This window comes from Myodes glareolus, chromosome 14, assembly GCF_982192425.1.
Source record: "Myodes glareolus chromosome 14, mMyoGla1.1, whole genome shotgun sequence".
In the NCBI taxonomy this organism is placed as follows: domain Eukaryota; kingdom Metazoa; phylum Chordata; class Mammalia; order Rodentia; family Cricetidae; genus Myodes; species Myodes glareolus.
The window spans coordinates 51,510,155-51,522,341 of NC_142039.1; the positions used below are offsets into that span (position 1 = coordinate 51,510,155).

The window sequence follows — 12,187 nt, forward strand, 5'->3', positions numbered from 1 at the left end:
ATGGATATGCATGCCATGCAGAGTGAGGTTAGATATTTCTTTAGTGGTTATGGGAGAAGGGGAGAAGAGGAAATAGAGAGAAAGAAGGGGGTGGAGAAGGGAGAGACAGAAGCTGCCTCTCTGAGAGGGAAAGGGAAAAGAGAGAGAACTCAGGCTGAATGCTGAAGATCAGTCTGTCTCAGCAGACAAGGGAGGGAGTGCGTGTGGCTTGTCACTTAAAGAGACAGAACAGATCATTACAGAGTGAACTTGGCAAGGCCAGTCTGAGGCTGGAGCCATTGCCTTGAAGGAGTGAAGATTGCGATTTCTGGCGCTGTGACTCTTCCCTCTGGGTTGTGAGTATCACCTGTAACACAGCTGATGAATGTCTGATGTATTTTGTGTTCTTTCCCCAACATTATCTGATCTGGCTCTCTGCTGATTTTGGTGATTATCCCCAGCTAATAGTATATAAGATGCTGAACTTCTTAATAAACTTCCTTGTATAAGTCGTCAGCTCATACGAGACATCCTAGCCCCAGGTATTGCTTTTGTCCTCTTCATTTCTCACTCCTGGTCTCCTAGTCAACACCTTGCTCTCTGGGACTCTTATTCCTGAATGTTTGGGTCAGTTTATTGAGGGCAAATGAACTGTTGAAAATTTCTGTCTAGCCTGTGTGTTTCCACATCTGATGACAACTTCGGGTCAATTGTCACCTTTGGGTATGCTGTCAGACGGTGTTAACTGACTTCATGCTCACAGGCATTTCTTTTTCTGTGAGTCACAGCGCAGGCAAAGGAATTGGACTTTTGCCAGGTTCCTATGATGAAAGCACCAGGGAAAGTGGGACCGGGAAAATCATATTCACATATAATTGCAGGGGGAAGGCACCTATTATGACTTGATTAGTCTCTAAAGAGTCTCAGTACCCTTTGTTCTCCCCATTTCCTGCTTCAGTTTCATGATCCTGAAAAGAGGTTTTGCTTTTGTTTCCACAGGAAATGAGAGGCTGTGGATTCCTTCTGGATTAAGAAAAATCAAGTTTGATCAAGGAAGACCCCTCTGAGAAATCATCTCCAATAGGAGCGAATGACCCAGATGATATAACATTTCAAAGGACCTCTGTTGGAGTTTCCTCTGAGTTCTACATCCAGAACAATTTCAAGACTGCTGGCTGGGATGACCAAGACTCGCAGAATTTTCAAGTCAGGATTTGACCATAATCTTAAATTTTCTTTAGGTCCCTATAAGATTATCAGTGCCCCCAATTAGCAGAAAGTAGCCAGGAAAACTATGCCCACATTTCCCCCCAAAAATGGACTATGGATATTTTCCTTTGTTTAGAATGTTGGTTACAAGTTGTTATGGATAATGTTCAGGAGAAAAGCTAAAAAAAGAATAGTAAATTCAGAGTTATTGTTTTTATTTTTTTAAAGGGGGTAGTGATGTAGGACAATGGTCTTGTACCCTGTAAAGATTAGTCAGTTGTATTGTAGCCAGTCAGGAAGTATAGGCAGGGTGATCAGGCAGGAAGTATAGGCAGAGTGACCAGGCAGGAAGTATAGGCAGGGTGACCAGGCAGGAAGTTATAGGTGGAGCAACCAGATTAGGAGAATTCTGGGAAGAGAAAAAAACTCAGTCTGCAGTTGTAACCCAGATGAAGAGCAATCAGGATGAGAATGCTTACCTGATAAAGGTACCAAACATTGTGGCAACAGTGGCAAGAATTATGGGTTAATGTAAGATATAAGAGTGAGTTAATAAGAAAGCCTGAACTAACAGGCCAACCAGATTATAATTAATGTAGACCTCTGTGTGTTTCTTTGGGACTGAATAGCTGCGGAACTGGGCAGGACAGAAACCTCTGTCAACATACCTCTGCCCAATATTTTTATGATTTTATTGTCAGAGAAAGAACTCAGAGGAAACAATATATGGAATTTGGAGAGAGCATTTATTATGAAGCTAAAATATTCAAGGGGTGAGTATGCGTATTCTCAGCATGAATCACTAGCTTTAGGCATCTATGGGCAAATTTTAATGGAATATTAATGAGTTCAGATAGAGTGGAGGGACAGACAATTCTGAAATTGGGGAGATTGTGTTTCCTACTGTTGGTATAGAATTGATTCCCCCTTTCTGCCCAAAACATCAGATGTATGATGGGAACACACAACACTATTGACAGGTAATTTTAATACCATCCTGTTGGACTTAAGATGTCTAGCCTACCCCCAGCACCTTGGCAGTGGTTTCTGCTTGTTTTCCTTCATCTGGGGACTCCACATCACATATACCAGACCAGATAGTATTCCACTATGTGCAGAACTTGGAGTCAACCTTTCTTTACTGTCAGCACTTGAAAGACTCTTTTGCATTCTTGGCATGAGCTTCGATGACTCCTCCATGCACTCTACTTCTCTGGACATACACATCTTCTTGCTGCAATTTTTTTCTAAGACTTTTTTTTTTTCCTCTTTTAAGATCTCTCTGTTCCAACCAGAATCTATGTTACCCAGGCTGGTTGGTATCTTGCCATCCTCCTGCCTCAGACTCCCAAGTGCTCAGGTTACATATATCCAAGCTATGATTTTTTTCCCTCTGTCTTTGTCCTTCAGCAGCTTGGCTTTGATGTTAGCATTATGTTCTTCGAGTGTAACTTATTTGGGACTTGCTGAGCTTCTTAGATGTGTGAACTTATATCTTTCATCATGTTTGAGAAAGTTTTAGTCAGGAGTTCCTCAAATATCTTGTCTGTCTCAATCCAATGTCCTTATCTTTTACTCTGTGCAGACAGTGATAATGAGATGCCCACCCCCAGTTCATGTAGATGCTTTTAAAATTTTCAATATCATTTTAATTTTTTTCATATTAGCTAATTTCTACTGATCTGCCTTCCACTTTACTGACACCTTCTTTTATTTTCTCACTTTTCTGTGGTTCTTGCATTATGCCTTTTTAAAGTTTGAGATATTCTTTTTTCTTCATTTCTTATTTCTAAATTTTCTTTTTGGCTTTTAAGAAAATAATTTATCAGGTAACAGCTTGTATCCATCTTCCCAGTCTAATATGTCCACTTACACAATATGCAGGATGATGACCACAGCTGCCTCATATTATCAAATCCGGTAAGCTTGATTTCGTGCCACACAGGCTTGGCACTGTGTACTCGACTCCTCAGGTTTTCCTGCCTGCATCAGGATTCCCTTTCCTGCATTATCCTAATCTGCACAGGGTAGTTCCAGAGACATGACTCAGGTCCCCAACTGAAGTATAAGTTCTCTTACCCAATAGTTTCTTCTTCAGTTGTGGTAATTACCTCAAGTCATGTTAAAATACTGAGTTCACAGGCCCATCCAGTCAGTGGCATAGTCTATTACTTATTATTCTCTTGGTAAGTCTTTTTTTTAATTCTAAGTACCTGTAGAGTTTTGTGTGAAAGCCAACACTCATTTCATATTCAAGATCTTAAGCCCAATTATTACTGAAGATAATCTTCATAAATCTAATGACACACTGCACTGAGATCTCATGGGAGGCCAGATGGAAATAATGTATTAAAGGATTGCTATCAATCATAGGCCAACAGGACAAATAACTCATTCACATGATTCATGTGAGATGACTTATCGCTATTCATCTGCCACACACAGGCACCTGCTTCAAGGAGGTGCTGCCAGCACTGACAAAGTTGGTACATTGGCAACATTCATTCATTTGTCAATCATGTCCCCATTTATTGATCATTTCTTGGGTTCCAGGTATCAGCAAAGGACACTAGAGTAAAGTTGAGGCTTTGATGATTTGGCTATGAACTTTAGATCCTTGCCCCTCTTGCTATACAAAGGACAGTACATTTCCATCTGTATCAGTTCCAGGATGCCACACGATGAGGATTTTGTAATGTGGGTTCACATCTTTGCTATATAGCAGCATTAACCATAGTTCAGTAATGCTGAAGTTCAACAAGTTAAGCTCAGCATCACCAATGAGCCACCATTTTCCAGAGTATACTGCTTTTGTTATTTTACTGACATGAAATTGAAGCCCAGAGTCTGAGTAGAGTTCAAGGTTTCAGGTTCAAGGTCTCAGAATTAGTGACTCTGTGATGTGGGAACTCAAGATCATTAGCAAATAGGTTAAGTTCTCTGTTAATTATTCTTGTGAGTGAGAAGAGTCAATAACCAAAATTTCAATGAAAACATGAGGTGTTTCTGGGAGGCAATCTTTTTTAAAAGGCTAGAAAATGTAAATGTATCAAAATTGAAGTCACCTATTATTTTAATGCTAAACAAATCTAATCTATGTAAGATTAAATTTACATAAGTGAATTCAATGTTGTATTTGGGTTCTCCAGAAAGCAGAACTGATAGATAGAATATTACAAGTGGAATTAATTAGATTGTCAGACAGAATGCACACTGGGCAGTCCAAAATGGCTGAATGTTCACTGGAGAGGCTTAGGACCCAGTAGCTGCTCATTCGATGAGGTACATGGCCTCAGAAGTTCCATCTAGTGATGAAGGTTGGGAGGATTCGTATAGAATCTCTAGTCTTCAATATCAGTGGAATAAAAGCTGGATTCTATCTACTCAAGTGGACTAGGGCAGCAGCAACAGAGTAGATACAGTTCACTCACCAGCAGGAGGCAAAGGAGAGCAGGTAAAGAAGCAATAACCTAGGCCCTTTCCACAGCCAATGCACCCATAGGAAGGTTCATAGAAAGGTGCTTTCTTCTCAGGAGGTGGGACTTACTCTGTCATATAATCCATTCTGGAAATATCCTTAATAGACTGCCAAGTGGTTTATTTCTTAGTTGATTTCCAATCCAGTCAAGCTGACAATCAAGATTAACCAACAGGGATGTTAATGCTAAATTTAAAATACTGAAAAGATATGATAGAAAAACTCTCAAAAAAAAAAAAGCTTCAGTCCAAAATCAATTGATATTCTCAGGTGCAGATATTTTAATGAAAATACCGCATTTATGAACAATGAATCACGATGTTATTTTTTTGTGGTAAAACATGCATGATAGCAAATTTATCCTTTTGGACATTTTTACATGTATAGCAGAGTAGTGTTAGGAGCCTTCAGAGTGTTGCACACTCCATCTCCAGAACCTTTTCAGCCTTCAAAGCTGGAACTCTGTCCCCATGAACCTGCAACTTCCATTTTGCTATCCCTCCCCTCTAGCCACCATCATTCCATGCTGCTCTATGAACCTGACTATTCCAGCTATTACTTTAAGGGTAATATACCCAGTTGTTGACTTTTTTTTTCTAACCAACGTTCCACACATATCTGTTGAGTCCCTTTCTTAGAAGATAAGCTTTATATGTTTAGTAAGGGGGAGAACGTTTGCTTGATTCTTTGTTTGTTTGTTTGTGTTCTGCTAGTTTTCTGGAATGTCAATCTGTTGGTTTCCCAGTTGAATGAGCTAGAATTTCTATTACAGAAAGTAATAGCCATTCATCAACTCAACCATAAAGTTATGATATCAGTAACAGTGGGCCCCAGAGAAGGTCATAAGAAGAGAGACCCTCTGATTTGGAGACTGTGTCACCCTGTATCAGACACTCAGCTGGAAGACACTGTATTCTGGGAGTGATTACCTCTCAGTTTAATAGAGGGTAGCCATAGACAACTCTAGAGCACAGCCTTGAGACAGGGAGAAGTAGAGAGGGCAGGCTCTGAATTTCCCTAACACTGCATTTGATGGAGAGCACAGGGCTGGAAAGAACATCGGGCCAGTTTCTCATCTCAGCTTCTGTGAGATTTCTATTTCTTTTCAAATTTGGTCTGAGGTCTTGTTTGTTAAGGTGAGGAAAGTTGCCAGCTGTTGCACACACCTGTTATAACAACAGGTGTTATAACAGGAGGTGGAGGGAGAAGATTAGAATTCAAAGCCAGCCTCAGCTATATAACAAAATTCAAGCCAATCTGGCCTGCATGAAACTCTATTTTGAAAAATTCAAAATCCGGTAGCCTCATTGGTTTGGATCTCTGCAAGGATGATGCTAGAGCAAGACAAGTAAGTGAGACTCCTTCAAGGAGCCCACTCCTCTTAGGAATTGTATACTGTCCTTTCCCTCTGTCACCTCCTGTCTAGATATTTAATCCACCAACTTGCTTACTGTGACTCGTGCTGAAATTCTTTTCTATGACACCGTCAAGGAGCTGGCTACCTCAAAGGGATGTTCCCAAGAGGCTAGTAAAGTCTTTAAGTTAAGGTGAATCTGCCTTCTTGATGTCACCAACACTCCATGTCTCCCTAGCACTTGTGATTATTGGAAAGTCCCTCTTCTGGCTGTCCCACTTGTAGCTGTCCATTCCTGTGCCTGCACTGCTGTGCTAGGGAAAGAGAGAGAAGCAGACTGCCCACTTTGTTCCACAGCTCAGCATGGTTCTCACTGCTTGGCAGAGCCCACTGGACTTGCCCTTTGCTCGTCCTGCGGTTTCTCAGTCTTTCTGTCCAGTCCATACCAACCCCGTGCTTCTGCAGCTTGGTTCACATGGCAACACAGCTCTGTGTGCCTCCGGCCACCCTCCCTGGGAGCTCACCAATATCTTCTATCTGACCTAGAGACCCCGGGGCCTCATGCACGTGTCAGCCCTTTGTCCTGCTTCTTCAGGGCCTTCCTTGGACTCTGAGACTTCTTTAATCCTTTGTGGCCTGTAGGCGTTCTGTAGCCTACACACATACATATTACTGGGTGAGGTGTGATGTGTTACCTGAATGTTAACCTAAGTTGTCTTAGTCACTGTTCTATTGCTGTGAAAAGACACCATGACCAAGGCAGCTCTTTTAAAAGAAAGCATTTAACTGGGGGCTTGCTTATAGTTTCAGAGGTTTAGTAGGTTATGGCAGTGAGCATGTGGCATGAGAGCTACATCCTTATCTGTAGGGGGAGAGAGAGAGAGAGAGAGAGAGAGAGAGAGAGAGAGAGAGAGAGAGAGAGAGAGAGACTGGGCATGGTGGGCCTTTTGAAACTTTTTGAGCCCACCCCTTGAGATACACTTCCTCCAACAAGGCCACATTTCCCAATCCTTTTAATCCTTTCAAATTGTGCCATTCCCTAGTGACTAAGCATTCAAAGATATGAGCCCATAGGGCCATTCTTATCTAAACCTCCACATTACTAATTAAATTAATAATAAAATAACCAATGTTTGCTAATGGCCATCTGTCAAGGGGAAATGGAACAACTCGGCAAACTGCAGCCAACAACACCGATACAAATATAGCTTGTGGTTTATTGGTATTAAAAAAATCTCACATTGTGAAAGATACAAATGGTACTGTTTATGGCATAAGCATAATCCTGACAAGGTCTCAAGACACAATATCATTCATTGTTATATGTCATACCATCACTTGTCTGTCCATGGGAACACTGAAAAGGGTGAGGGGTTAAGTGACAGATGATGAAACTTCACTTGGCTGTTATTACTGGGAGAAGTAATTCCCTGTGCCCTGCTCAACATATTTCTGTTAATACCCAGCCATTATGTTTCAACATTAGATATCTAGGCAACAGTCTCTATTGTGAACTACTTTCCTTGGGGAGCAAGATATATTTACTAAGATAGTCTTGGTGTCTCTTTTCACATGGAGTGGGGTAGTTGCTCTTGGGACAAATGTCATAGGCATAATGACAGATTTTTCAGAAATGGGAGAGAGGAGGTCTATCCAGCCAAACCTTCTGTTACTGAGGACAAAACTAAAGATTTCACTTTAGGAAGTCAAAAAAGTGCCACCGAAGGTCACATTGAGTCACATGGTAACTCTGCCAGCTCCTTTCTCTGCATACCAGCTGATCTTTGGGGTAAATTTCTCCTGCTCTATCCTCTGGGGGCCACTAAGATCCACATAGTCAGTCCCTTGAGACAACATCATTTGAGGGATTCTCAAGGTTGAGAAGAGTGTGGCTATCTTCAGGTGCATTTTGGTAAAAGGTGGAGAGAATGTGTTTTCTTTATCATAGTTGTGACTCTCTCCTGAATGAAAGTGGTGATGTCTCTCCTGAACCTTGAAGTAATAAAATTTATGATATAAAGAATTTACTAATAAGCTTGCTTAGGAAATATTAGGTTACACAATGTAGAATTTAGCTATAGCTCTGCCTCCAATGTGACTGGCAATAGGTAGTGTATTAGCTAGGTTTATCAGAGACTGTAAGAAAGAAACTTCTGTATCATAATTGGAGTTTGGGGTTGCTGATAAAGTTTCTGCTTATGTTTATTAACCCAGATTGATCTCCAATTAGGCTTTATTTCCACAACAAAGGATACAACTGTCACTTATAATCAGTCATTAGATCCCTTCCCATAGCAAAGAATGTGCCTGGAAGGATTAGCTCAAGGGCTGCTAAATCCCCTGTGCTTTTATCAGGAGAAGTGTAATTCTGCCAGATGTACAAGATGAACCTGGGTACCAATTATGAGAAAAGAACATCACTGGTGGGGCTTGAGAGATGTCTCAGTGGTTAAGAGCACTGGCTGCTCTTCCAGAGGTCCTGAGTTCAATTCCCAGCAGTCACATGGTGGCTCACAACCGTCTGTAGTGAGATCTTGTACCCGTGTGGCCATACATGGAGGCAGAATGTTGGATACATAATAAATAAATAAGTCTTAAAAAAAAAAAAGAACATCACTGGTGATCTTAAGAATTAATTCTAATTCTGGCAGTCTTTGCTTTGTAAATCATCTGCCCACCTGACTGGATTTGCAGTCTCCCTGTCTTTGTTTAAATTGTTCAAAGTGTAATCTGGGGCAAGGGTCTAAAGGAGATTTAGGGATGACAGTGTATGTGGATATTGTAATAATTTCAGCCACATAAGGCTGATACTTCCGGGTTCTAGGGGTTATGCAGGTGCAGACAAGCCCTTAGGCAGAAGTGCATAATGGCTCCCTGGGGATGTTAAAGGGTTCCTGTGATCCACATATGACTCAGCTAAGCCCTTGCGCACATGTGTGGATTACATCATCTATGCATGACTCAGCTAAGTCTTTGTGCGCATGCATGAGCACCATCATCAGTGTATGATCCCCCTGTGCACATACGTTAGGCAGTGTTTAAAAACTGGATGCACCATCTTTCTCTCTCTCTCTGCACACTTACTTCCCAGGCCTGTGCATGCCCCCTCTAATAAACTCCTAAGTGGGTTTGTTGCTTGTTCCATATTTCCTTCTCACTCGCGCCAGATTAATTTCAGATATGTTAGTAAAATCATTTGCTTGAGCCTGGCTCTTCTTCAGGCACTAGTCACAGTTGGCTACACACCTTTTTAGTAAAGAGTTTTTCCTGTATCAATCTCCCAGTAGGCAGAGCGATTTCACACTGGGAGGTCGTATCATTTCTATAACAGGGGCAGCCCAAAATACTGGAGTTACAGCAGAAAGAACAGGTTCAAGTGAAGTCTAGGAAAAGTCAGCTTTGCTGGAAGGGAAGATTTCTCAAAGGACTGACTGGTCACTGGCCACTCAGGTGAGCTGTAGAAAGCCAGAACTAGCTCAGTGAAGGGGAAGATGGCCATGAAAACAACAGGTAATGGACCTAAAGTAGACATTCAGGTAATATTCGAGCTCCTACTGTGTGTAATTTCCTAGAGAAAGGATTCCACAGCCAGACTAGGTAGTTCTCCAGGAAGACTAGAAGGTAGACCTTGATGTAATAAACTCTCTATTAATGTGAAGTTGCTGTGGCAGTAAAGGCCCTGGAGGAAGCATGGAGCAGTGAGGGGAACAGAGAAAGGAGCAGCTGAGGCAGCTTCTCTAGTCCAAGGCTGCCTGGTATGAACTGTGGCTCAGGCGGGAAGGACTTCTCCCCAGGGATGCTCCTTGTGAGGGGTGGGGTTTATAAACAATGGCATCCTAGGTCTAGAAAAGACTTTGGTTGTCTTCTAGTCTATTAGTCACTTTCCCCCACCCCAGAAACATCTCTACAGCACCCCCAAGTGGCCATTGGTGCAGTCATTTCCTGGTAGAGTAGATAAAGACCAATAGGGCTGTTTCCGTCTCATGGTTTGTATCTGTGGATCTAACCAATCATAAATCAAAATATTTGCAAAATACCGATTGAACCTGGACTAAACACATAGGTGGAGGCCCAAAGAGGCCAAAGGTCAGAGAGTTCTGGAACTGGTTTTTAGTTAGATTATTGTGCTTCTAACTCAAAGGTCCCACCTAGTTGTAAATTAGAGTTCTGGTCTCTCAAGGCTACTGTAAACAGGTATGGCTAGTTGCCAGACCTCCTGCTTCTGAAATAGGAAAGTAGTTGGTTCCTACCTAAAACAAAAGTCTAAGGAACCAACTTGGTTCTAGTTCCCTTTATGGAAATAACTTGGGATTCCACCCAGGGAGTGGTTTGCCTACAGAGTGTTTGATCTAGGGCAAGAGTCAAAGGGCATGAGTGATGAAAGTACCCCACAACTTTCAATTTGTATGTTAATGCAGTCATTTTGTTCTACTCCTACCTTTTGAAATCAGGGGTGTATTAAGCTGTTGGGAATTAAACACAGATAAATTTTCAGTACTCACTCAAATTCCCTCCCTGTACTATCCTATGGTTTCTGCGATTTATTGTTTTTGTTCGTGTCTTTGTACTCTTTACTATATTTCTTAATTCCCACGCCTCCACTCTGGAAGAAAAGTAATCTTGTCGATGCTGGCCCCTGACACATGTCCATAATTTTCAGTTCATTAGTCCCTAACCAATAGAATGTATCAAGTATTTGCATGGTACTTACAATTTTTCTAGGCACCACAGCAAATGCCTGGACTATTTAAGGCACATGGGATGATATGGGTAGGCTCCAAGAAAATACCCACCCTTTGCTTCATTGATCCTGTAGTAAGGAATAAAAACAAATCTTCCTATTGGAACAGTTTAGAGCAAGAGTGAGGCCAAACTTGAATTCTTCATGTCCTTGTGTACTTTCCTTCTGTAAGTTGTTTATGGTCTGCAGCCTGTTCTGTCTGATGTGTATGTGCAATGTCTGTCTGTCTCTGTTGTCTGTCTGTTCCTGTTGTCTCTGACAAAGACTTGGCTCTGTATTTACGGTATAGGAAACACTGTGTGGGAAAGGAATGAGGGAATTTATCCCCCTCTCCAGTCAAAATCTTTAATAGATTTTGCAAGGGAAAGCTGAACCAAAATGGCGCTCAAAACTTCATCCCATATCCACATAGTGCTTCCAATACTCACAGGATATTTGTGCTTTTATTTATGTATTTATTTTTGCTGTTTTTTAAGACTGCTTTCAACCTGCTGGCTGCTTTCAGCAAATAATTGCATGCACACACACACACACACACACACACACACACACACTTCTGGGTCAGAGTCACAGAAGAGTATTTAGATTAAAATTAAAGCTATGCACTTAGTTTAGGTTGTAAAAACTGTTTACATGGGAAGCCCAAAGGTATGGTAAAGTTGGTTACATTATTTTCTTAAAGGCAGGTTAAGTTTAACTAGGCTGATTACACAACATTGAGTATGTTGTTTTAAACGATCTCAAGGCCTGGCTAAAGTTCTGTTTCTGAAAGCAAGAGACATTTTCAGAAAAAGCTACTTAGGTCCCTACAAGGGATTTGGTCAGCACGTTTTGATACCTAAAGGAGTGACTGAAGCTAACCCCCCTGAGGAATCTCAACAGACTGCTCTGCGTTCTTGAGGCACAGGTTAGAAAATTAGAGACCAAGATTTTTGGTAGTCCAAGTAGACAGAACTGAATCCTAATTAATATCTGAGGGACAGAGGACACACAGGAGCCCACCAGCCACCAAACTACTCTTCAGTAACACCAAGGAAAGGGGGTGGGGCAATTGCACTTGGGTCTGACACCCTCTTTGCTGCCTGTTCCCACAGCAATTCCCGCTCACATACTCAGTTGGCAGAGGGCTGTAAAGTCAGTTCCACGATTCGGGGTACTTACTTTCAGCCTGCTGTATTGCTTCGACGCATCTGAAGCCAAGACGAAAATCCCTACCGTTGTCCACCAGCAAAACACAACAGAGATGGAGTTGTCTCCCCTCCCTCAACCTTTCCAAAGCCAATGGTCAAAAGTCAGGAAGCCCTTCTGCTGCCATCTGGTGACGTCACATAGCAACTACATGGTGTTGGAGGGGAAGTTTTAACCACATTAGGAAACAAAGCCTGCAATTCTCTATTAATACTCCAGCTTTATTAGAATTAAAATA

At 41.7% G+C, this 12,187-nt stretch overlaps 1 protein-coding gene and 1 long non-coding RNA gene across 2 annotated transcripts in view; one reads left to right on the forward strand and one right to left on the reverse strand.

Moving 5' to 3' along the window:
• LOC125396380 (enoyl-CoA delta isomerase 2) overlaps positions 1-11,945 on the reverse strand; it is a 37,126-nt gene extending 25,181 nt beyond the window's left edge. The window contains exon 1 of the mRNA XM_087896527.1: positions 11,923-11,945. The gene's annotated coding sequence lies outside the window, so the exon portion shown is untranslated. The remainder of the gene's footprint in view (positions 1-11,922) is intronic.
• Positions 4-4,311, forward strand: LOC146892031 (uncharacterized). The gene is made up of 2 exons (XR_015004962.2): positions 4-335; positions 979-4,311. It is a non-coding gene; the product is annotated as an uncharacterized LOC146892031 (long non-coding RNA).
• Positions 11,946-12,187: the final 242 nt, after the last annotated feature.